The 22564-nt window shown below is 36.3% G+C and overlaps 1 protein-coding gene across 5 annotated transcripts in view; it reads right to left on the bottom strand.

The window, feature by feature from the left end:
• Window positions 1-22564, bottom strand: part of ROBO1 (roundabout guidance receptor 1) — a 684057-nt gene that overhangs the window by 467419 nt on the left and 194074 nt on the right. The window lies entirely within an intron of this gene.

Raw genomic sequence — 22564 nt, forward strand, 5'->3', positions numbered from 1 at the left:
TAATATTCAGAGAAACAGGCTTCAAGCACATCACTCATCTGTTATATCGGCCTGCCATCTGTAGGCCACTGAGAAAATTCCTTCCTCCTGGCATTTTAGATCTCTTTGTTTGCTCCTCTGTATTTTTGAGTCGATAGTACTGAGAGGCATTACCATCCTGCACACATCATAAAGAACTGATTTGCAAATCATTCCAGATACTTGATCATCACAAGGCACATAACACTCCCCACCCAAGAAACCCCCAAGATGCACAGTTAGTCTGTTAGCCTCAGATCTAAGGGTATACCAGGATTATTAAAGTGTGAACTACAGCCTCAGGAATGGTCATTTATATCTTCTCAGCCCCATGTCTTTACACATCTTATCCTTGCTATCTGAATTGTACTTTTTATTATATATGTGTGTGCATATAAATATATATATATATGTGTGTATATGTAAAAACATATTCTTGCATCCCACATTGTTTCCCTGTGGGTTGCTTCCAAGTGTCATACAGAAGGTTTTTTGAGAGATGCCACATAAATGAAAGAAAAATCCAATAGCCTTACAATGCAAAATACTCTCTTCTCTTTTGAATGTCCTCAGTCAACCTCGGCTGCAATTAGATGTGAGCATTCAGATTCTGCAGGAAACAGGAACTGCTGTGTCTGCATGTCATGCTCGCAGATGTCACTTAGACTGCTTGGTAGGAACAAGTGTTCCCTTGGAAATTACTCCCTTTCTAGCTGTTAGGATAGAAGAAGATTAAAAAAAAAAAACCAAAAAACACCATCCTCCAGAAGAGTTGAGACAAGGCAGAGGTAGAAGGCTCAGTGCCAGAATCTCCCAGATTTGGGAAGGTTGCCTAGCACATTCCAGGGTGTAAATGAAGTTGTGGTCCACTGGGATTGTTGTGCATCACACCAGCACAGACACACAAAAATTCTCCTTAGACTCACATGTTCTGCATTGCAGTGACAAGCTATTTAAGTATAAGTTACTTGGAGGAACTTTTTTCCATATTTCACAGCCTTTCTGGAGTGAAAGGCAAAGGACTCTAGGTTTACAAATTGGTGAATAGTTTCATGCAATATGCACCAGTGATAATCAGCAATTGTAATGATCACAGCTTCAGTGCTGAAGCATGGAAGGAACTGGATACAGATTTATAATCTGTAAAATCGGAAACTCTTCACAAGTCTGTGGTACTGTTGAAGCAAGAGATGATCTTTTTGCTCAGACATTTCAGACCACTAAAATCTACTCTACACAGTCTTGCCAAGTTTCTTAGAGCAAAGAACATCTGCACTGCACTATATCTTATTGATCTGTGTGCAGAAATGTCTTGGCTGGCACTGAACAGCTGAATCACTGGGGATAAGAAATAGCTGAGGAGTCCCTGCACAGACTGGTTCCAGTGGGATTAGGCTCCTTCCATGGCTTTGGCCACTAGAGCTGTCTAAAACTCTGCTGCACAGCACTGACGCATAAACATTCACTTGGAGCAGCTTATATTTCCATCACTCGGATTTTTTTCCATATATTGTGCTTTTACTGTCTCTTTGTGTGTCTCTGCAACTGGTGGATGTGGTCAGCACAGTTGGAATTTGTGCCCAAGTCTGAAAAAAGTCAATTATTACAAAGGAACAAGGAGGATTAAAATCTCTACAGACAAACCCTCCAAAAATTACACCCTACTTTGTGATTCCCCGCACATATCTCTTCATATAATAGACTGCATTTTTTGGAAACATAGCTGTTGCTGAAAATATAGATCATCATCCATTATTCCAGCTTTTACTTCCTAAAATTTAAAGATGAAATATTTAGTCAAATCACCTATTTCAGATCATACTATAATATTTTTCTTTCTGAAAGCTGCATTGAACTTGAATTTCTCATCCAGAAATGCAGAAATGCCTTTAAAGACAAGGCATAGAAAAGATAGGCCATACTACCAATTTATTTAAAAAAAAATCAGAAAAAAACCCTACCAAACTTAATGTCACCGGTATTGTGTGCTCAGTTCTGCACTAGTATGGTAGAAGTTGGAATTTTACCTCACTTTTAAAAGAGCACAAGAGGAGCTCTCCCACACTTCCAAAAACCAAAGTAGTGTCTCAGAGGAAGGAAAAAGGGGGTCAGTAATCCTGCAGCACAAGAATAATTTCACAAGATTACTACCATCATTAGCAGAAGCAAGTATAGATAGCCTACATCTATCAAATGGGCTTCCTCATTTTTTAGGGCACTTTGGCTTTATTATTTATCAAGAAAAAACAATACCTATAGCTTCCCAATCCCATCTGAGCACCTTAGCAACAAGACAGATCTAATTCCAAATTAATTTAGAAAACCCTGCTATATTGACATAGTTGCAAAAAAAGACCAGTAAATATTATACTGAGGATTCATCAGTAAATCAGATCAAAGAATCAAATCTCCTCTTTCAGACAGGTGTCCAAAAAACTTTCTGCACTTCGATATAGAACTGATTGTTCTCTTGAATTATCAGTATCCTATACATGGTGATCAGCTCTAGAGGTTCTTAGACAGGGTCATTTTTTATTAAATATTCTCAGGGCTTTGTTTCTTTCCCTCCTTCTGTGCAGTCCTAAATATATTGTCTTCAGAACTTTTTTTGGATTCTTGCTAGTTTCCAGCCTCCAAAGTCTCCTTTGGAAGGGAATTCTATGGTGTAATTGCTTCTCCTAGCAGAAGCACATATTTTCATGCATAAAATGAAAAGATAAATAAACTAAAAAAAACCCAACCAAACAAAAAAAACATCTCCTCATCTGTCCCACCTGCCTCTACCTTTCAAAACCCCAAAATTAAAAACCCAACACTGATAGTCACCTAATTTCTTTTGACCTTAGACTGGAGGATTGCACTGTGCAGGCAACTGAGCACTTAGGCTCAAAATGCCAGACAAGTTTTTTTAATCCAATCCTAAATTTCCTCAGGAACAAAGAGTGTTTCAGAATACAGACTGCCATAGCCAAAATACAAATTTAGCCCTAATACAGAGGAATATTAAATCCAGAGGAGGATTTTCTATTGTGCAGAGCACAGCTATGAGCTGAAGTGTCCCACAAGAAGACACAGCATGTGTGCAGTCCACAGCTCCAGCATCAACATGGCTCATGTCCTGGCCAGTGACAAAAAATTCCTAGTGACTACCACATGATGATATCTGTCACAAATCCCAAGCTGAACAGGAGAAAATCTGGGTCTGGAAATTTGAACTGTCATTCAGAACTTGAGACAATGAGGTATGTTTCTAATCATTCCACTTTTCAAACAGACTTGTTTTCCTGTAGGAGCCTGCCTGTGGCAAATAAATTGGAAACAAATCTGAAAGTTATATCATTGCACACCTGTGAGCTAAGTGAGCCTCTGCAAGTCTATTCTCACAGCTTGAAAACTGAGAGCACATAAACCTGCTGTGATCTCAGGTGAGATGAGGTGATCTCTGATGAAGGACCAATTGGATTATTATAAACAACTACCACTTAAGATTACCCCTTTTCCTAAAACACCACTATAAATGCGAGTTATGGGGTTCAGTGTGGAGATATCTGGGCAGTTACTCTGTGGTTTGTAACCCAGCAAAAGTTAGGCTATGTTTTATGATTACTTCTTGGAAATAACAAGCCTTCTATAATTCTGTATTTAAATATATATACATATATACACACATGAGAGACTTGCTGGTCAATAGAAGCTTCCTGTGGTGTAAATAAAAAACACTTCTTGATTAGATGGAAGACAAGAACAATATTAACTTTGAGAAGAGGACAGACAGTATTGTCCGAATGTTCACAACTTCTTTTGCTTCAAAACTGCCAGACCCCAATATATTCCAATACTTGACTGTTCCAGCTGTGAAAACAAACTTTTCAAAGTTCTCAAACAGCAGGCCTTCACATTTCTGGGAAATGAAACACTACTAGTTGTTTTATTTATGGTATCTTTGCTTTATGACGGTTAATGAGCTGTAATTTTATAAAAGAGAACAAAAACAATACTTCATGCCATCACAAATAGCCATCAGCATTATTTATTGCAGATGTTTTAATCTATTGTGGTAATAATGAAACATTCATTGTTTTGCTACCCTGAGCTATCTGTGAGAAATTTAAAATGACAAAAGCTCGCTCTCCCTTTCCCCCCCTGAAGCTTTTGCTCTTTCCAGAAGATTCTGTTGTGGAAAGGACACTGACGCGCTTGGTAAAAAACAACATAGTGGAGGAAACAGCCAATGGATGAAAATAGTTTCCTGATGAAGTCTAACCAATGCCTTCTGCAGAATGCAACTGTTTGGTAGACAAACAGGACATTACATTTGTGATTAAAATCTATTAAATCCTCAACTCCATGATATTAATGTAAAAGAATGTTTCACAGTATTCAGTCAGTGGTTTTAGTACTGTAACTTGAAGACTTCAAAGAGCAAGTTGAAAACCATCAGTTCAGATGCATCCGGCCTCTGCTCTGATTAGGAACTCCCATGGCTGTTCAGTGATCTTATCAAAGCCAAGGAGACAGGTTCACACATGCCAGAAAACACCTGCCAGCTGTGGCCATGCTAACAGAGAGCAGCACATTGACTCAGTGTCCCCAAACTTAGCCATCAGCTCTGCTTTGAATCAGCAAAGAATTCAGTGCTGGAACCTGCAAAAAGTCAGCTCCTTCATGGTGATCCTTTGGCTTCCTATCTACTGAGCAGTGAGAGAAATCTGGGATGATTTTACAACTTGAGCTGCATCTACTTTCTCTCAAAATCATCAGGGGCAAATAAAACCCAACCCAAACCAACCAAGTCCCTGAAGACTTGCAGGACCAAGTTCTTGGGCTGCGTTCCAGTGAACACTCCACATCATTCCCTCTATTTCTCAGTTAGGTCAAATATTGACTAATGCAGCCTCACTTGCCTGGTAAGACAAGTAGACAACTTAATTTATAGCAGGTTTAGCATCTGTCAGGCAAGTAACAAGACAATCATTCACAAGGCTCTATACCTAAGAGTGTGGGCAATTACTCAGCCGTCTGGAAAAGACAAAAGAAAAACTGAGAAATTTCGTGCGGTGAGCTCATGTTCCAGCAGTTGATTTTCTGCAATAACATTAAGGAGCAGGGAGCCCAGCTTCCACAGCTCTACAGTGTTTGCCAGCATTGTAGTTTCACTTGAAGTCAAGTTGAATCACAGATGAGACAGTGAGTTGCAGAATATGGAGATGTGTTGGGGAAGAAGACCTATAGCCTGATCGAAGCTGTCTAGATATAATCATTACATTCTTATTGTTTTAATTCAGGCATAAGGAAAGGAATAATTTGTTTATATCACAGCTAAATCTTAACTTTTAAAGATTATTGTATGAGTTACTTATTCCAGTTTTCCTGAAAATTACCAGCTTCAAGGATGCAAAATATGCTCACAGGATGCAAAAGCTTGCATCCAGCTCCTTGCTCAAAGGATTTCCCAGCAAGGAGCAGCTCCAGACTTACCTTGTAGCTATGAATCTTAGCCAGAGTGACTGAAAGTGCAAGATGAAGCACAGCCCTACACACCTACATTCCTACCCTAATCCCTCATTTCCACTGCTCATAGCAAGCAGACAGTGCAAGGAGAGCACTAGGGAACCACAGATTGTGCTCCTCACCACAGCTCATCAGAAAAGGTCTTAAACACCCAAAGAATTCCCTTGGCATTCATTATGGAAAGAAAAATCAAATGTCATGAAAGAAAGCTGCAGCATCAGAAGATCGCTGTACCTTAAAAAGCACTGCTTTTTTTCTCTTAACAGCTTCTGCAGCAACTATAAATAGAATTTAACTGTGAATCTTGCTCATATAAAATGACAATTTAGCTCAGTATTGTTATAGTTGGACTGCATTGCATCTCTTAAAGCATTTCCAAGGATTTCAGGTACCATTTCACCTACTTTCACCCTAGCCATAAAACAGGTAACATCTCAGAATAGCCTGGCCTATTTTTTCCAAGTGGATTAAAAGCCACAATCACCTAGCAACTTCCATTGCTGTATTTCCCTCATTCAAGCCAAGTCTCAGGAATGTCCTCACTGTCATTATCTACCTCCACAACAGCCCTATCTCCACAGCTTCAGTTTCCCCTTTGAATAGCTCAGTGATGCTATCTGCTGCAGAAATACCTGGCCTCTGTAGTTTCAGGTTCCACAGAACTAACATAAAAACTTAGTAATATTCATGTTGCAACAGAGATCTGGGCCTTGATGTTTGATTTACAGCTTCCTAGAGTTTGTTTGCTTGAGCCAAAAGATCTTTAAACAGGTAATTTGCATAGAGGTCTTTCAGGACTGTTTCCAATAGGGAGGCTTTCAAATGGAAAAAAGGTATATGCTACTGAGTTTTATCATCAGTGGAAGGAGATTCCTTCCCTGAGCCAGATGAAGCTCTTCAAGAGAGTTAATTACATTGCTAATGGGATAAAAAGACAAAGCAACATTAAAAAATGACCTTAAAGCAACCATCCTGATGCAGAATATGTAAACCTCACTCATTGCCCCTTTTACTTGAGGCAAAACTAGCTCTATTTCCTAGTGTTAGGAGTAGCAAGTCTAATTTAGTTTATTTATTTTAAGCCAAAGATCCTGTGCTTCTACAGGTGAGCTAATGTCAGAGAGCAAGAACACCAAATACTTCAGTTCAATAGAGAATTTTCATACATATAAATACTCAACAGAAAATGTTGGGACATTAACAGCAGAGATTTAGGTATAGCCAGGGAGAAGGTTCTGACAGTTTTGAAGATATGTCAGAATTAAAGGGCACTGTTACATGTAGGTATACTGTGATCTACTTTGCAAGATGGAAAGAAATATTATTTAAGAGCTGTAATTTTGACCTCCAGTGCCCTAACCCTTAGCTAAACACACGAACTGCAAAGCCATCATTACATGCAAAAAGACTACTACCGCACTAGGAAAAAAACAACCACAAAACAAAACCAAAAAAAAAATCAGTAAACCAGGTGGTTGCTCTGCCACATGACTTGCAGAACAACCTGGATTCCAAACATAAGACTGCAGTGGATTCAGTACCATCACAAGCAGAAAGTGATGAAGGCTTAGCCATGAGCCAAAGGCCCCTCAGAAGCAGGATGGTCAATCTCATGCTCCACAAAACTCTGATGACTATTTGGAGATGATTTTTGAGGCAGCAGATCTTGACATGAAAAACAAACTAAAGAATACAAAATAGAATACACCATCAGGTAATCCTAATTTGCTGTTAGAAGAGGTAATTGCTAGAGATCCTTAGACATCTTTATGTCAAATTTCACACCCAAGCCTATTACCTGCAAATGAACTGATTTCAGCTGGGAAATAGCAAACCTGAAAAACAGCAGTTTTGTGGAGCCACTCCCTTGAACTTTCATAAATGTTTTTGTAAGAAGGATAACAGTGGATTTTCCAGTACAGCAAGGATTGCTGTTCCCACAGCTTCACTATATGAGCAACCTAATACACCATACATTATCCTTTAATAGCCTTTAGCACAACTATTCCTAGCACGCAAAAATGATTAGGAAGAAACTACAGAAAACTAAATAAAATGCAATTGTTATTTTCCCACCCTAAGATTAAAGGCAGATACAACTTTGACTGTTCCTGACAGAAATGTATATAACTTATTTAGCTGTCACAGACTCAGTTTTATCTGTTAGATGTTATAATCATCAACTGCATCCCAATGTCTTGTTATCAAAAGGGTTAATTTGCTTTTCAGCAACTTAATCACTTCTATGAGATCAACAAGCCTCAAAATCTGTTAGGTACCATTTTTGTAAAGCTCACTGGGGAAAGCTTTGTAAAGAGTCACTTTGATATTCTGGACTCAGTAACAACAACAGTTTTGGCTCCAGATTGACAAGATCAGAACTAGCAATATGCCATGTGCCTTACCACGCCTAGAGCCCTGCAACCAAAGTAAGGCAACAGTAAAGCAGTAAAAAAAAAAAAAAAAAAAAATCCCCAAAAAACAAAGCAACAAACTAAAACCAGTCCACAAGGTAAGCTTTCACCATGGAAGTTTGAACAACACAGAGAAAAGGATGAAAGACCAACTATGAATAAAAGAAGAACTTATTTTAGCTTTGTCTACCCATGACAATTTAAGCTACCAGCTCAAGGCTAAAACAATGCTATTATATCCTCAGAGAAAGCCACCTGGGCAACCTGTTCCCACATCAGTGTTTTCATCTCCCTGCCCCTGCAAGAGGCCACATACTAAGATTTCCTCCTTCTCAGATTGTTTCATCTGTTTCCCAGTACAGTTCAGCAGTATTCTCTCCAGACTGGGTTACAAATATCCACTAGCTAATCACCACCACTAGGGTTACAGTACTTAAAAATCCCCAAAACCTCCTCAAGACCAAACCAAGCTCAAATTAATTTAACAATGAAAACCACCAAGCCAAAAACCAACACATGATATTTTCATAACAAAAGTAAGATATTTTACCTCTATTTTACTGAACAGCTCTGCAACATTTAGCTTCAGCTCCCACATCATTCTAAAATCTTTTATTCCACAAGACCAGGCTACTGATGGGCTGTTGTCTCTGCTGCCACTCTTCTCTCACAATGATATGCCTCCACAGCTGGTATAAATCAATCTCATCATTAAATTTATTCCCACCAGCTGAGGAAGGGGCCTCTTTTTACTTTGTAGCTTGAAATACACTTCATCTCCTATGCCATTTGTCATCTCTTATGCAGCAGCCTTAGCCCAGAAATGGTTATGTTCCTGATAGACAGCCACTCTTCTTACTTTAAAAGGCACCTGACAACACATTTGCCTGTCGAACTCTTGACAGTAAAAGTAATTTAAAGAGCTGTGATGATATAGATTACAGTTATTGAAATCAGATGCAAGTCTTGAGTGTGATGAGTAGAGGTTTATTACTTCAGACTGGGGGTATTCTTACACTTATTTCTCTCCATAGGTGGACTGGAGATAATTCATAGCTGTGAATCAAAACACTTGGCCAATTTAACAGCAATCTTTCATTCTCATTCGTTAAGTGTGCACAAACCCTGCACTCATTTAGAAACCAGAACCCTTATAGAGAGCTCAGTACCCCAAAATCTGAAAATTTCTGAACCATCCCTTTCCCCATCACCTCTCTCTTTTGATTTGATGATCACATGAATCCTGTTGCATATACAACATATTTAAAAAGGGCAAGTGCTGGTTTAAGATCAATACCTTCTGATACTCATCCTATTAAATATACTACTGGCATTTTCATGAGATGAGAACACAGTGAGCTCTTTCCTGCAGCAGGAACCTGGAAGGGTTTTTCTCAGATGTTAAAATGCAACTATCTGTATAAGTAGTCTGTATAAAGAGAGATTTACATTGTAACTTTATACTACACGTGAATAACAACATTATAAAAAACTAATGCAGGAATGGAGATTTTCTACATTTTGATAATCCTTCTTAAATTCAAATTTATAGCCTATGCATGAACTTTTGGCAAATTAAGAAAAATTTCTTTGCACCTGTAAGTTGATTTCAGCTCACCAGAATAATTGCAGCTGACAGTTATGCAGCTGAAATGGCTAAGTTCCTAGATGAAATGTTTTCTTACTTGCTGTTTGAAAATTAAAAACTTTTTTGACTTTTATATATGCATTTTACTATAAATTTAAACTACTGAGGCTGAGGACAAAAATAAAAACAAACTTTCTCACACTAATCAAAGTATCTCATTGAAATAAAAGTGCCTTACAATCCATAGCATATTATCCCAACAGTCTTAGAGTTGTTAACAAATATTCTTTAAGTACTTCATACTTCTCCTTCCAGTCTCATCTCTGCACTTTCTAACTCTCAAAAGAATTTGTAGTTGTCAGAAATACATGAATACTATTGAAAACAACCAAAGTTACAGTCTGGCAAAATTGAGCAACTGTTCCCTTTTAGTGCCTTTTTTTCCAAGAACTAGTAAGTTTTTTAGAACTTTCAGCACCAAGATCTTGATATTTTTCCATTTTTTCCAACCCCCACAAAAATGAGTGGTGTTAATTAAGCAAAACCAGCCTTATTTATTTTGAATGAAAGAACAATTTTTCTGTGCTTGTAAGCATACAAGTGTGTTTCCTCTGAATAACTGAAGCAGATGTAGTCTGGAAGATAAAATAGCCATATATTTCAGCAAGTACTTGTGGCCACCTAGCTCTGGAAGCTACTGGTTCTGTTACTGTATGAAAATATGGAAATTGTGCACTAAATACACAAAATACAATTAGACTCACTCATCTTCAGGGTCCTTTCCAACCTAAATATTTCTATTACCCTATGAAAATGTGATTCTTTCTATGAACTTGGCAATTGTATTCTAAGAATGTGCTGTGTGAGGATGCAGGGTTAATTTGACTGAACAAGTGAATTGGTAATATTAGATATTTGCATTTTTCTGAATGGATAAAAAGACGTGAGTAACCGTAGGCTTCTTTCAGGTGCTGGAGCACAAGGTAAGAAAGAATTGAAGAAGTGCAATTGAAAAAGTTGGACAAAACTTTTAAATAGCACAGGAATGGTATAGGATGAAATATTTTCAAGCATTGGCACTGACAAAAGGGATTGAGAAAAGAGTACATTTTAAAAGAAACATAATTAAAACTTATTTTATGAGTACTCCCCATCTTCAGGACTGAGTCTCTAACTGCTGTGCTGAAGTATGGTAGCAACACACAGTGGCAAGCAAAGAGCTTGAACATGTCTTTATGAATATTCACAGAAAAGGAGTTATATGAATGTGAAATCATATTCAACATACTTGGCAGCTTTGGTGTGTTCTTTAGTAATTTATAGTTTTTCTCCAAATGCTAACCTTCTGAAATAGTTGTAACTCAGCTGCAAGGCACTGACATTTGGATTTAAAATACCATACCTGTAAGAATACAACGTATTTTCCAAGAGCTGTACAAATAATCAGGAAGACACTTCCAGGCTAGTGCTGTGTGCATACATAGAAGAGATTTGGGCTTTTGGGCTCTTCTTGTCTTCAAGATCAAAACTTTCAAGTAACTACCCATTATAATTGAAGTAAAAGGTAGAATTAAGGGTCACATCAGGCAAAGTGGGCTCAGGCTGGCTAAACTGGAGAGTTTAAGGAGGTGTTTTTTGCTAAATAGAACCAAAGGTGTTTTAACAGGCTATTGCTTAGAGCAGCTCTAACACTTCTCTGCTGCATCTCAATTGAAAACAATTTTTAAAAAATCAAGCTGCTATGAAAGCTGCTGATAAAAACAGATGCACATATCATGTCTCAAAATTTCATGCAGATTATTGCTTTATTGATATTTGTCTAACTCTTGCTAAAATAGAAAGGTTTGATCCTTGTTACCATACATGTTTGGAAACATACATATTCAGATCTCCTCTAATAGCTAATGAGAAACTGCTTTCTGCTGCTTTTGATTCCAGAGCTTCATTTTGTCATACTGAGTTTATAGCTTACACTTTTTCTCTGGAGAAAGTAACAATTATCTAAGTACTGAGTAAATGCTTCTGGTGTATGTGAGAGACACATATGCTGCTGTGCATGCTTTACAAGTACTATAAATTTGTTTTCCAGCTCTGTCACAAAAGAATTCATTCCTGTTGGTAATTCATTACTCAACCATTGAGCAGGTCCTACTTGGCAGGCTGCTTACCATCAGAATCTACTTTTTAAAATATTTACTTCTCTATATAAGTGATGGAGACTGCTGTGTGTAATCTTAAGTCTGATTTATTGTTTGGTAATACCTTATTCTTGCTTAGTGAATAATATCACTTAAATGCAAACCAGGACTTTTTATTAGAGCACAGAGACTCTGATTTTCTGAGGTGGTTTCAGTACACTATTGTGTAACTGCATTCTACAAGGTCACATGTCAATGAGATTGATCTGACTGTAAGCATTCAGTTGTTCCCTAAGAAACAGACTTTATTGCATGTTTTCCCTGTGTCTGAGAAACCTTTTCCCGGCTGCTTTGGATTTATGTATTCTTGGATATGCTCTTGGCTCTTAGGACATTTCTGTTTCATTGAGGACCCCAGGCCCACAGTAGAGATATGATGTAAATAAATGCTGTTGCACATTGAGTGGTCCAAAGGCAAACTTTACCCTAATGAGCTTAATTTCCCTAGGCTCCCCTTACTGGCTCCTGCAGCAGAAACTCTCTGCTGAGAGGCTTTGGATAGAGAGGCTAAATCTAGTCATTACAGAAACACCACCCTTATTTAGTTACTACCTTAATTGACTTATACATCTGGTCTCTTGGACTCCAAACAAAATGTTAAACCATTTGATTGTTCTGTAACCCACAGAAAACACATTTTCCTCCAGCTGAAAAAGCTGCTGTAGATTTTGCAAAGCTGCTTAAGAACTGAAACCATAACTTAATTTTTTTATTTTATTGCTTATTTGTTCCTCGTGAGTTGCTAGCATTGTGAGAACTAGGTACTGGAAAGCATTTTTGCACAGTAGGAGACGACATGCTGCTGCTGTACATATAAACATAATCATGTAGAACCATCACCAGAAACTGTGCCAAAGTTTTATCAATAAAGAAATGCTTGAGCTAATCCAGAGTTACATTTGCTTTCTACCTCTGCTGCAATGTCCTCAAAAGCCCACATATGCCCAGATATTTATGGATTGCCCCTATTTCCCTAGCTGCTCATAACATATGGCAACACTGTCAGTAATCATCATAAAATACATCGAGAGCCAAGAAGATGTACAAGGGATACCCATATATAGACTTTGCACTCTATACTGACATATCAATTCATCTTTTTTTTTTTTTTAGCAACACCATGTTCTCATGAGCAAGAATCTCATTATAAGAATCTGCAAGGCTACTAATTTTCTGTGTGGCTTTTGCAAATTCTCAAACACATTTTGTCTATCACTGAATTCATCCATGTAGAAAAGACAATCAACATAGAACTATTTATAGCACCTGGCAGGAACATGAAAAAAATGGAACAATTAATGTCTTTAGACACTACAGTTCGTGTGAAGTTGATATATTTCTTGGACTGGAGCTACTTCAGAAACAAAATGCTTTTGATAAAATTCTATCACAAAAGGAGGCTGAATTCCAGGACAAACTAACTCTTCAAATTGTCTTTTGAGGAAGTACTATTAGATTACCATTGATGATTCCTATAGTTAAATTAAAAAGTGACAATAATTTAGAAAAATGAAAATTGGTTCATTCTGATGGAACACATTTTCACAGAGCAGAAGGTGCTGCAGCTGCAGAGGGAAAGAGGGAGAACTCAAAGAATGTTTCAGGAAACAAATAAAGTGCATATCTGTTCTCTAGATACAGGATAAATCTCTCCAAAGTAAATATGGTAATAGACCAAGGCATCCACAGCAAAGAATAATGGACAATATTTTGCACAACATGATGATATATTGAATATACACCAAATTCACAGATCTACCCTTACCTGAATCACAGTTTGAGATTTTAATATTTAAGAATAAAAAAGAAGAGGTGGGAACTTTCTAATCTGAGTGGGATAAAATGCATGTCAAAGATTTTCTTTGGCACCTGCCACATCATTTTCATATTTCCCTAACAGTTCATATGAAAAGGGTTTCTGAAATACAGCAGACACCCCTGGGAGACAATCTGACAAAACAAGCTCAAGTCTGCATCCCCCAGCACAATAGCATCATTGCTTCTCAGTCTACAATTTCCACATTATCTGGGAGGTGCTTATGTACACAGACTATCAGATGTCCAATTAAAGCTTAAAGGTGCTGCATATAAAATGCAAACTAAAATGTTTACAGTCATTAAAAAGAAGACATTAATGTCGTAGTGTTATATGAAACTAAGCAGGCTTTGCTAAAAAAAAAAACCTAAACACTGCTATTCAGGGTCATGTGATTTTTAAACCAAATACAGGATATAAACACATCAGAAGCTGGCATGTAAAACTGTTATATTCCCAGTGATCTCAAGAAAAAAGAAAAGCTAAGTCAGTGAGAGTTTATTTTCAATGAAACAAGTAGTTAAATTCTTATGTTGATGAACACATACACAAATGGAAAGCAAAAAAAAAAATCTTTATTGGCATCTGAACATTAACAAATCACACCAACATATGTTAAAGCAACCAGAAATTGATTGTGGTAAAAATATTGTCTTTGGATACTGTTGGAAAGGCACAACTGGTGTTAAGGAAAAAAAAGATTATAAAATTTTATTGAAAGAACTAGAATCATCATAAATAATTGGAATATCTATTTATTAGTTTCTTTGGTTTTTGTTGGTTTTTTTTTTTAAGGAAGACCTACAGAGAGACTGCATATTGGACAGAGTAAGTTAAAAACTCATTTTAAGTAATATCTTAAACACCAAGCATAAAATTAACATCTTGTTACAATGTCCTGTAACCTACTCGGTTTTAATTCCTAATATTATGTGTTGTTTCTCTTTACACAAAACAGTAGTCTTTCTCCATTAACAATACACAGGCCCCATCTGTTTCTCATTAAACACCCTGTTTTTTCTGTAGTGTGTTGTGTTTCTGTTGCTGCAATTTCTCTGAGAATGAAAGGGCTCCATAACTAAGGATTTGGGTAAATTCTCAGAGCCTCCTCAGCTCCAATTCACACAGAAAAAAAGGGGTGAAGGGACTTCTCTGTGCACTGGGAGAGTCAAGGTTTGTTCTGGGAGAGTAGGGATGAAGGGAAGAAAGAGTGAGAACTCCACTAGATCCTTCCAGCAAAGCCTGTTAAGGAGAAAATGCTAATAAAAACAGAGGGAAGAAAAGCAAGTCCGTTTTCTGGACTGCAATGTATCACAGGAAACATTCCACAAGGGTAATTTCCCAGTTTGACAATTCAGCCCATTGAGCAGGCTGAAACATATAAAAACCTTGATAGAAGCCAATATAATTGAGAGTAGCAAACTGATTGATTCTGAACATGTGTAAAAAAATAGCAAATAAATGTAACATTACAGCCTTCAGCTCAAGTCTTCACAGGCAAATGTTTCACACTAAGATTTACTAGACAGCATACCCAGGATTTAATTTTTGTGATTCATGTATTTTTCACACTTATTACTCAAATATAGACTTTGACCATGTTGTGATTGCTCACTGCCTATCTCCACACAAGTATGTGGTTTTGTTTTTATTTTATATCATACTCAGTCTTGAGTAAAAAGAGACTGACTCACCAAAGATTCTACAGGAAAAAAAAAACACATTACAAAGGATAAAAAGTGTTTTGCCTTAGTCAGTTTGCATCACAGAAATGACATATGATGTATCACAGCACCAAGTAAAACTACTGATGATAAATAAATTATCTCATGCACTCTTTATTATTAAAGAAGCAATCGTGATTTTTATAAATATATTGCTCATAAATACAGACAATACATTTCTGGAGACTGCAGATGTGTTGTAAAATCCATATTCATTCATATCTGTATCAAGTTTCTTTAGGTAGCGTTCCTCTTGTTCCTGAGCTAACATACTCTAGGTTTTTGGTGCCTATTTGGATTGCACACTTTTAAAGATAGTGAGAGCAGTTGAAATACTTCTCATTTATTACTCGCAGGAATGTAAATATGAGTAATCATACAAGAAACAGCCATTCCTTAATTGTTTGTGAAGAAGTCCAGTTTAAATGGGTGTTTGCAAAAAACCAAGCAAGTCAAATCACTGGTGGGGCCACTGAACAAATATTTAGAAAATAAACTTGTGGTCACAAACTCTTCTTCAGCATTTGTAACAATAGTTGGTTGCCTTGAGCTTGTGCTCCTGTAGTTTTGGAATAGTAAAAGAAAGAAATGCAGCATTATCAACAACTTCCACTTTTGGAAGAGTCTGATTTGATGATTTTGTAGTCTAACACAAATATCCAAAGTTTGCTGAGGAAACATGAAGTACATTTTATCCTTGCTCTATATGGAGCAAGCTTCATGTTTATTTTTTTGTTTCACTATTTTTCCTGTATGCAATTCTTGGTTGACACTGAGTTCTGTTTCTTAAAGAAATTGCATACAGGCTATCTAGACTTGATTCTGGTATCTTCATTAATCACTCACATAAAAATAAATATTTGTATGAGTATTCTTATATTGCTATAAATATTTTTTTTCTTTCATCTATTTCAGCAGGGACACATTTATAACATCAGTAGTCCAGCACCATTTCATTATAAAGCAATCATTTCACTGGAGGGAAGACCTGAAGTAAGACAGTGATGAATCAGGCAACTGTTCATTTTAAGGATGTACAAATGGCTCATCAGAAAAATATTTATTACCTATAAAAATAAAAATAATTACAACTAAATCTATACTTATTTTCTGGAAGAATACCTGTGCAAAAATAAAATAAGGGGAAAAAAAGGACTTAAGAAGATATCAATGTATTCTGATGCCTTGCTCTCTACTGAGGCTTTGAGACAGGCATCATCATCTACAGAATCAATGTAAACAAAATAACCCCCCGTGACCCACTTATGGTCAACTCATGCTATGGGACTCAAGACTTTTGTAAGAATTCCAAAATTATAAGAAAATATTTTTATTTTGGGTAAAACATGTCTCTCGACCAATACAAGTAGTCCTAAACCCCTGCTGTTTTCTAGCACTGATTTTTTTCAGTGGCAGCCAGATTTTCTGATACTTCCACCTCCAGCCAGAAGTTTCCATCTTGCTGACATTCGACAGGTTCTTTAGAGAATCCCATACAGGTTCTTTAGAGAATCCCATACAGTAACTCTGAGGTTACAATCAAGATCCCAGTCCTTCAAGAAGCAAGAAGTAGAATCCCAAGGATAGACTAGAATCTTGAACACAGCAGGTTGCTTGTTTTCATGGGAATGCTGGCTGCCCCAGGGCTCTTCTGCCATGTGGGTTGGCAACACACAAGGTACTGGAAGAAATGTGATAGATTAGAAAAGCTTGAAAAAGCTTTAAAAAATAGCAGCTGGGGTACCAGAAAATGATGTGGTAAAGAAGAGGTCACAAGGGAACGGCAGAAGGGAAACTAATGCATGAGGTGAAGGGATAAAGATACTCCCAAAGACATGCCCAGGCAATACAGCACTGCTCTAGTCCCAGCTGTTATTCCTATGGAACAATTAAAAGTTTCCTTTCCTTTTGCTTGGGAAAGTAGGCTGACAGTGGGATTCCAGATTCACAGGAAGAGAGGAAAGGCAATCAAAAGGGAAGCATCCCTTAAAGAGAAAAAGGAAACAGATAAAGGGCTGTGATTCCCAAACTTCTCGCCCCTACTTGTAAGCAGGGCACCTGTGACTCCCACTGCAGGTCACATCCTGGGCTTTCATCAGCAGTGGGACACAAAAAGTGTCCCAGTTTCATTTCTCAGCCCTGGAGGTGAGCAGTGACTGTTTCAATCTTGCTTGAGTTGGGAAAGAGCCTGAAAATGGAGAAGCTGAATATACATACAAGGTTTTAAGATTACCCTAAGAGGAACGAGAGGGAACAGCTCTTTTCTACTTCTTGAGACTTCTTAATCATGGATTTAGATGTTTAGAGTTAATAATGGTGCTCTTGGCAGGAAAGCCAAGAATTAGAGCATCATAATCTGCTTATCTAGGTACTGGGTGGTCCTCATGTTCATCTTTGAATGCTTGTGCCTCACAATTCCATATATCTCCAAGCCAAGAGGCAGAGAGAGATGAATTATTGGCGAGCCTGGCTATCTAAGATAAGAATAAAAAAGGGAATGCAGTCCTGAGGATTTTAGTAGCTCACGTAGAGAATTGTGTTAACTCTTCCATTGTCCTTAGATCATACCTTAAATACCTAAAATAAAGTGTTAAGAATAAAAAAGGATAGTTATTCTTGTAATTGTTAGGAAATGCATATAAAGTTTTATGAGTCAACTACAGAGTGATTTAAAATAAATTATCAGTGAATATATTTAAAGGAGAATATACACAGGCTGCTTTAAAAAAATGGTACAGGAAGGTCCACAAAGGGAAATGAGCAATTATCTCTCAACATAACTAAGTCATAAAAAGAACACTTTTTTTTTGCTGTTATTCGGAAATAAGAAAAGAAAAATAAAGTGTCTAAAAGTTTTTAATAAAATATTTTTTCACAAAAATAGACTAAATAGGAGAAATTATGTTTTCTTCTCTTAGGTAAATATTTCAAAATCATTTAAGGGGCCTCTAGAATTTGTGAAGTGTGTTACAGAAATATAATCTCAGAGTAGCTTCACTGCCTATCTATCATATGCTGCACTGCACACTGAAATTAAATTCAATTCCATTCAAATTTATTAAAGGTCAAAAGTTCTGGGGCACCAAATGTTCCAAATTTTAATTACTCCAAAATCTCTATGCTTTTATGAATCTTCCACTTTGATTTCAGTTGCAAAATATTACTGAAGCAATTTTAAAATAAAATTGTTCATTTTATAACTTAGCCAAATAAAAGTTCTAAATAAATTTATTTCTTGATACAAGAGGTTATTTCCCAGATGCTACAGACAGTATGATGGAAGTGGGACACAGTCTAAACAGTTTTCATGAGAAACTGCAAATTAGTTAAATGTTAACTGAAGAAATAGTTTGTTTTAGGCTCTTCCAGATTATCTTCTTTTCTCCTTCTTATCTTTCTTTTCCCTTTTCTTTACTTTCCATCAGCCTTCAGCTATTCAACTGTCCCCTTTTTGTTTGCTTCCAATTCTCTTTTCTTTTTCTCCTGTTAAAAAAAAATCTCTCCTTTTCTTAATGTCTCTTTTCACCATCCGTCTAAGTTTCTTATCAGCCACGTCTACTTCAGGAATAAAAAAAGGCTCCAGCATCTAAGGGCAACTGTCTTTTCTGTTTATAGTTCTTTTTAGAAACTGAGTTACTTGACATTAAAATGTCTGTGATAAAACACTTTCCTCTGTTGTGTGAAGTAAGATTTCTTGTAAGAAATACAGCTACCTCAAAGGGGGAGTGCGGGGGGAATGTATTTTGAAAACAGCCTCAAGGTTAGGAAAGTGTGTGTTAAACCTTTCTGGTTACACTTTGACCACCAAAGATCACTACATGGTTTTGATTTGCTGTTCTATTTAAAGCTTCCAAAGAAGCCTCCAAAGTGCCAGATGATGATATTAGTATGCAAACTTGCAGTTAAATTATTTGGTGCATGTCAGGGTTAACTACTGTAATAAAAGAAAATCTAAACATCAAAGACCACTCTGTAGCTCTTCAAGAAGGACAAATGTTTTACTCCCTTCTTTAAGATAAGGAACTTGCTGGTTTCTTTAAAATAATACTAATTTTTAACTATACACCTGACAATCTTTTTTCATCAAATCAAGATAGTTCATCAGGGCAGAGAAATTAATCTCCTGTTGATGATGCACTTCCAGCAGTTATTTGTCTGGGGATCCCAGTGGTCACTGCCACATGGAGAGATGGGCACACGGGCACTGATGTCCCAGGGCAGTGTCACCTGAGAACCCTAATCTCTTTCAGAACTGGTTTGATCATCTTCTTTTCAAGCATGATTTTACTTGAGGCAGCAACATTACTGTTAAATCTGTATTTTTTTTTTTTTTAGGAATACATACAAGTAAAGCCACTTATCAGATTCCTTTTCCTTCTTACCAAAACTACTTAAAAGATATATTTATTTGATAGTCAAATATAAACCATGAAACAACTTGCAAGATTTAACCCCAATGCACAATTCAACTTGTTTAAATTGTGATCAGTCTGAGGAAACTGGGAAAGACGCAGCTAGATTTTGCTTTATAACAAAATAAGAACTCTGTTTCCTTATCCATAGAGGACGGGTAAAAATTATGACTACTAAACATCATAAGAAATTCACAACATATGAACCAATGAATGAAGATCAGTATGATATATTTAGCAAAAAAAGTTAACGCTTTTGGCATATTCCCTCTACCTAGAAAATACAGGACTGGGACTGACTGAGAAATGACTGATAGGTTACTGACAGGATTTTAGCACTACAACAGAAAAATTTTGAAGCTTTTAACAGAGTAAAGTAGCTCTTTAGTGCCCACAAGTACCTATGTATGCATGTGTACATACCTGGATATATATATATATACACATACATACATACATACATACATATATATATATATATACATACATATATATACATACATATATATATGTATATTTCAACACACAAAGAGTCAGTAAGAACATGTATAATTGCTTTAATACCTCTACATTAGTGGCATTCCTAATAAAAATAATAATAATGGTTAAAGTAAGACCGTGGTTTTTGGTATTTCCAGTGCCAACTGCAGTAAAGAAGCCAGTTATACTGATCCTAAGTATTTTACCTGAAATACAAAATGAATTGAACAACAGAAAGAGTAGCTCTAATGCCTATTAAAATCTTAAAATGTCATAATTCTGTTAGTTCATATATTCATATTTCTACCAGAAATATGAAAGACATATATCTGCTGCATCTATTCACTGTGGGACAACTTAAATGATGACCTTTACATCCAAAACCTGAACAAAAAAATCTGCTTTTATTCCCTTTAAAATGAAAATAAATCTATTCACAGATTAAACAATTCTGATTAAGTTTTTCTAAAAGAGAAGATTACACAAATTACAACAAAAATATATAAAGTTATAGAAGTATATAAAGTTATATATGTAAAGTCAGAAAACATGCTTGTAAAGTCTTCAGTGTAAACATTACATGCAATATACAGAAGTTAGTAATAACCAGGGTATTGCTCTATAACACAGTTTTCTGAGAGATAGTAAGACAGTCTTAATACATTGCCATTTTGGTATCAAACCATGAGATTTCTTTTTATAATTTCCAACCATCACAGGCATGTAAATCATAAAGTACAGGCAGTCAAAAAGTAATTGTCTTTTTTAAGGAAGTGAATACATAAAAGTAATAATGAGCCAGAAGACATCACTGCATAAGCAATTAAGCAGTGTTACTTTTTACATATTTAAATAGTTTAATATTGTCTCCATTGTGCTGTCATGCTCCCCACCTCCTACAGAAACTACAGGTTCATATGGGAATAAGTCCCCTTATTTTCCTTCCATACTATTTTTTGTTGCATTTATTTGTCAGAAAATAACATGTATCTCCATTTTCCCAACTTCACTCATTTGAGCTGCAATGGAGCAGAACTGGGCTACAGATCTCTCAATTCCAAGATCCCCTATGGAAAACCAAAGAAGAAAACTTCATCTGATGAGGTGTAAGCTCAGATAAAGCAAATGTCAGCCATAGAAATTAAAGTTTTATTGTAGTCCTTGCTGGACCTTGAAAAGAATGATTAAAATTGGATCACAACACCTTTTCTGGACAACATCTTATGCCCCTTAGGATACCATTATCTTTTTTCGAGAAGCATCACAGAGAACTTATAAGAAGGTTGTTCTCTCTTCTAAAAGACCACTTGAAGCAAAAATATTTTAAAATCTCTTTATATTGTAAATATAAATTACTTTTGAAGCATTGCTGAACTGCTGCATGTGAATGCTTTAGTGAAAATTCCAGCCATGTCTCCTCTCAGGTAATGTCAAACTTTTTGGTTTTAGTTATGGAATTTAAGTGTAACCCAGTTAAATAGAAACATATATCACATTATCACAAGCATTTTCAGAATATTTTTTCATTAGAATTTTAATTATGATGTGCAAAAATGAACCAACAATGAACATCTTCAAGTGCAATGTCGACTGACAGGCAAATATACAGCAAGAATAGCAATCAACAAGTAATCTATCAACTACGATTACACAACATTTTTCTCTCGGAAATGAGCTCTCTACTGCTCTAAGTCTCCAGCTCTGTGTGATAATCTGTACCCCCACTACTAGAAAAATTTTGACATCATGGATAGCAAAGCCAAATAGTACACAAGAAATGGCATCCCTGTAAAATCTTCTTGTTCTTGGTGAGAGTGCTTCTAAAATCTAAATAAAAGAAACGTTAAAGTCTGCTCTAAACATCTCTTAATTTCAAGGAGAGCTGATTAAGATCCATAACTTTTAACACATTCAACAACTGATCCCTCTAAGCAATCAAGTAATATAATATTAAGATGCTATAAAATGAATTTACAGCTTATTTTTCCTTTAACCAAATATAGCAATCTGCTAATGTGCTGGCTTGAGAGCACCCTGTCCTGAGAGAAGAAAGCAAGTAATATGAATCCATAAGGTCTAATAGCTAATACAGGTGACATTAAATAAACATTGTAGATGCAAAACAATTTTCAAACAGGTGGTAGTCTTAAACTTCTGAATATTTGTATGATTTACTTATCATGGCTAAATGACATCCCAAGATGATTAACTTTATTAATGTTTTCGTGAGACATTAATGCCTATATCACCATCTATTTCAATTCTTCACAGGAAAAAAAGCAGACTGAATACTCAGAATCAGAAATTTTTAAATACCTGCAAGTCAATTAACCAAAAATGAATGTACAGTAGTTTTACTCTTGAATGTGGCTTTCTTCATAACAGATATACAGATACTTATTT

Source organism: Lonchura striata, chromosome 2 (genome assembly GCF_046129695.1).
Source record: "Lonchura striata isolate bLonStr1 chromosome 2, bLonStr1.mat, whole genome shotgun sequence".
Classification (NCBI taxonomy): domain Eukaryota; kingdom Metazoa; phylum Chordata; class Aves; order Passeriformes; family Estrildidae; genus Lonchura; species Lonchura striata.